This window comes from Cupressus sempervirens, chromosome 3, assembly GCF_028749045.1.
Source record: "Cupressus sempervirens isolate cs-2001-9-10 chromosome 3, ASM2874904v1, whole genome shotgun sequence".
Lineage (NCBI taxonomy): Eukaryota > Viridiplantae > Streptophyta > Pinopsida > Cupressales > Cupressaceae > Cupressus > Cupressus sempervirens.
Genome location: NC_143120.1, coordinates 875422855 through 875428311, shown reverse-complemented (window position 1 = coordinate 875428311; position 5457 = coordinate 875422855).

Here is a 5457-nt window from a genome sequence, read left to right as displayed (position 1 = left end):
GAAAAAACACCAGCAACATGTCACTAATTTTTACTCTTCTGAAGTAAGCCTTGTTAGAAGTCAACCTTGTTAAAGTTTACAAAACACACTGTTAAATGTGACATTATTAAAGGATTGAATCACCCTCTTAGGAGTGGCCTTGTTAGAGGACTTTAGAATATTCCATTAGAATTTCATTTTGTTAAAGGATTTACATATGACTATTAGGTCAACCTTGATTAAATGATTTCAAATACTGTTTATAATGATTAGAAAGTGACATCAGCATTTTGATCTATTATGCACAACTCACTTTGCATGTACAGATCTTTGTTCAATTTTTAAGTTGATTCACTCATAGGCCTCCATCATCATCTCTATCCTTGATTCACTTGACAACCCTTCAAACAATCACCCTTCACTTCTTCTCAACTCAATTCAACCTGCTGCGTAGATTCACCAATCAATGACATCAACAGTAGTTCCAACTATCTGGAATGTCTTGGGCATCTCAAAAGTTCACCCTTGCACCTCCTTAAATAGGTAATTTTGATCTTTTTCTACTTAAACAACATTTCAGATCTTAGGGTTTATGATTAGATCTATCAAATTCAATATATCTGATTGCCATTTTGTTTATCTCTTCTTATCTAGAAACTTCTCTTGCAATCCATTCCTCAAGCTATTTACCTAATTCTCTCCTAGAATTAAATGATCTAACTCATTGATCCTTATCTTCAACACACTTTCCATATCCCAATTAGTCAGCTAGAAATTATGATTTCTCATAAACAATTAAAATGATGTTCCTTGGCCAACACTTTATTCTGACACTTGGTCAACACTAGGTTACTTGGTCATCACTAAACTTCTTTTTTGGCACATGCACTATCACTTGTCAATATTGATGCTTAGTCAACATTGATTTTTCTTGGCACTTACCATGGCACAGTTAACAATAGCATCACTCAACATGTAATTCAAAATTCTTTTATTCTATTCTATTTCTTGATTAAGCCTGTGCATTTGATGTATCTTTGTTCACACTTTCAAGACTTGAACATTACCATCTTCTCCACTTGTAACATGATTTAAACAATCTATCTATCTTGTCAAAGTCCAAATAATCAAATGTCCATTTGTAGTTTCTTCTTCATAACTCTTGACCTTTCCTCTAGATTATTTTGTTATGAAAAACTTCTCAAATCCTCTTCATCAATCAAATAGATATGACATTTAGATTAGATATAAAACTATCTCACCAATAGGTTTGACATCAATGACAACATAATAATTGTTTCAATTGTAGTTTTAAACAAGCATAACATTGACAAGGTTTACCATGTGAGGAATTTATGTTATAATCTTTTGAATGTTGGACAAATATGTAAAAATGACTATGACTTGGTGTTTAAGAATGAAGGTTGTGAGATCCAAAAGAAGTCTAGAATCATTGTTGTATTTGGAAAGAGCATGTGAAGTAACTCATATCAACTTGAAGGTGATACAAAGAGTTATTTATTATCTTAATTTGATGATAATTGGCTTTGGTAGTGAAGGATCTATCACATAAGTTCAAAAATGCATTAAGAGATTGACTAAGACTGTACAAACTAGACAACATTATCCACAGGGATGTCAAGAATGAAATCAAATAAGAAATCACTTTAAAAAAAGATTATTCTTCTACTATTTTTTTGATCTTGTGCATATTAACTTATGTGGTCCTACCATATCAAGAAGCTTACAAGGTGATAAATATTCTATACTTTTCATTGATGATTATTCTAGATTATCTTGGGTGAAGCATTTAAAATATTGAAGACATTTAAAGCAAGGTTGAATGAAGTTGGTAAGAAAATTCAGTGTTTTAGTATTGATAGAGGACAGTTTAATTTTGATGAATTATTAATTTATATGAGAAACATGTCATTAAAAGATAGCTATCAATGTGAAAATAAAATGGTGTATTAGAAATGACAGATCAAATATTGCAAGAACAACAAAAATAATGATAAAATAAGAGAGTTTACTAGAAGTTTATTGAAGATAAGTAATACAAATAATTTTGAACATAGTTAACACATTTTTTTCTTGAAAAAAAAATGGAAAGACATCATCTGAACTATGACATGGAAGGGTACATATAGAGAAATAATTAAATATTTTTGGAAGTAGATGCTACATTAGAAGAGATGAGAACAATCATGACACATTTTATATAAGAGCATATTTTTGGGATTTTTTTATATAGAGAAGGTATAGTGGTGTTACAATGAGAGACTAAACAAGATGGTTGAAATTAAAAATGTGAGGGTTGATGAAGAAATCCAAAGGAATTTTGATATAGAGGATAAAAGAAATGAAGATAAGAAATAAGAAGAAGAAACAAATATGATTATGGAATCTACAATTGAAACCCCAAGGTATGTCCAAAAATCCATTTGCAAAAAAATATAATAGTAGATAAGAATAAAGGCATCATTACAAGAAGTAGAGAAATACAAGATAACATATTATTATGTTTAATCTCAGAGATTAAACCAAGAGTTGTGGAAGAAGCATAAAATGATTAGAACAGGGTAAGATAAATGGAATGAGAACTTAATTAAATAGAGACATATTAGACTGGGGAACTTGTTTTGATGTCGACTAACAAGAATTTGATTGGTATGAAATGGATTTAAAACAAGATGGATGAAAATAGAAACATAATAGAAAAAAGGAAAGATTAGCTTGCAAAGGTTATAGTTGTATTAAAGGTGTTGATTTTGATCGAATTTATGCCCCTATTACTAGGGTGGAGGACATCTAGATATTCTTAGCATTTGTAGCATTTAAATATTTCATAGCTTACTATATGTAGTTATCATTATTGAATGGAGAGATGAAAGGATAAATATACATTTAACAACTAAAGGGATTCAAGTTTAGAAAAGATTTTGATGTTGTTTGCAAGTTGAACCAAGAATTGAACAAATTGAAGCAAAAACCTAGAGCATGTACGGTAGATTAGATAAGTACTTAATTGTACAAGGATTTAATAAGGGGCCTACTTACAATATTTTGCATTACATAGTTTATTTAGATCATATTTTTCTTGTTGTATTTTATGTTGATTACATAAGAATTGAAGGAAAAGATGATTTGTGTAGAAAAATTATATATGAAAAGCAAAAAAAATTGAAGATGGCTATGATTAGTGAGTTCATTTTTCCCCCTGAATTGCAAGTAAATTAGAATAGTAAAGGAATTTCCATTTCTTGGTTCAAGTATATTAGAGAGCTATTACAGAGGTTTGGGTTGGACAATTCTAAGTTAGTATATAATCCTATTTTTATCGGATGCAAGTTGACTAAAGATGATGATTCACTAAAAGATGATGCAAATAAGGATATCAACGATTATAGGAATATTGTATTTGAATACTACTAGACCAAATATTATGTATTGTGTATGCGTAGTAGTTGGGTTTTAGTAAGTCCAAAGAGTCACATGTTATGGTAGTATAGAGAATCTTTATATGGAAGATTTTGGATTATGGTATCCAAAGAAATATTTTTTTATTCTAACATCTTGTACTTGTACTTATGTTGATTGGGTTGGATGTCCTAATAACCAATGGACTATGTAACACCTTGTTAGAAAGTAAAGTCCACCAAGATAACTGAGAGGGGGGGAGGGTGAATCAGTTATGTAATTAAACCAACTTTCAATATAATTATTAATTTTGGAATATGTAAATAGTATATGCAACAACCATAAAAAGATAATCATACACAATAACACTAGATTTGTTAATTAGGGAAAACCTTGCTCAAAGGGAAAACCTTGAGTGGGGATGATACCCACAAGATGATGTACTAATATAAATTTTCATTGTGAAAGGATAGACCTTGTTAGGAGTCAATCAACTACATTCAGTATATATGAGTCCCTGTTATGAGACTTTGAATCCTTGTTAGGATATTCGAACCCTATTAGGAGTTGTACCAACCCTATTAGGAGTTGAAAGGAAGATAAAAGGACCCATTGTCCAAACATATTTAGTTCTATCGTCACTAAAAAATACAAGTGTACATCAACAGTCATCCAACAACAAATTCTCTTTCCAAATATAGTTCCTTCTAAGCTCACTGTTCCTCAATTGCACCAATGACCTCTTTGATCCAAAAGATGTTCACATATAAGCTCACACAATATAATATGATATCAATTATTACAAAATCTGTACTAGATACTAGAATCCATAAGGAAATGACCTTTCCTTTATACCAATTCCAAGAACAAATTATTGAGTCATCCTTAAGGCTTTCCCAATTTACAATAATAATATAAGCCAACTTTAGATATTACTTTACATGTTACATTACAATATTTCAACAATTACAAGTAATTTATCGCCTCACAGTCTTTATAAATTTCCACTCACCAATTATCTGAATGTGAGTGATTAGCAACAACATCTTTTGTAGCACCCCGCCAAGGGATCCAAAAGAATTAACCTAAAGTTTTACTAAGTTTGCCAAACAATTTTTTTTAAAATCATAAAAGATAAACCATTCACATCGAACACATAGTAACAGAAGCAATAACATACATTCATCTAATAAGCATACATAATAGGTTACATTCCTTAAGGATCCCAAGACATTGAGTCACATGTAATCTAACTAGTACTAAGTCTAACAACTACCACATCCACATGAAAGAATAATTAAAGTTCCATAGTTCACATTATACATTTGTTCCAAATGCCTATTCGGAATGCTCAATCATCCACTATACATGTCACAGGGTATGAAAAGCTTGAAAGATTAAACAGATGTAAAAATAAAGATACATCATCCTCATTGAATCCATGATACAAGTACAATAAAGTAAATGAAACCAATAACATACATGATACATCCATCCATCAATAAAAGTTATAACAACCATCGTAAAAGATAACTAACTAAGTGCGCAGTTCCTCTCAACTGTTAATAGCATCATTAGACCATCGTGGGCCCTAACCATCCCTCTGTGTGTAACATCCCAAGTCACCAAAGAGATCATCGATATTATCATAGTAGGAATGTCACTCCTAAGACATACTACAACATATGGATAAATAAATCTAACATGCTACAACATATGCATGCAAACATTAAGCATAAGATGATCCTACAAATTAGATAACATCATCTATCACATGCTAATCGTCAATATAAAGAAACATACCAATAAATAACATCCATCATAAGATCCAAGAACTAAATGAAGATAAATACCAAAAAAGAATGCTCTAGCCACAGTGTCTATAGATGGATCTCAAATGGTAAGAGTGAAAAAACACTACCACTCGACTGCGTGGAACCTAAATGGCCCACTCCCATCATGCTAAGGAGATAATCTCAAGTCCCAAAATAGGATATCAAATCACATAACACAAGTACTCTCTAAGTCCAGGAATCGTAAAAGTATACTAACTCAAAG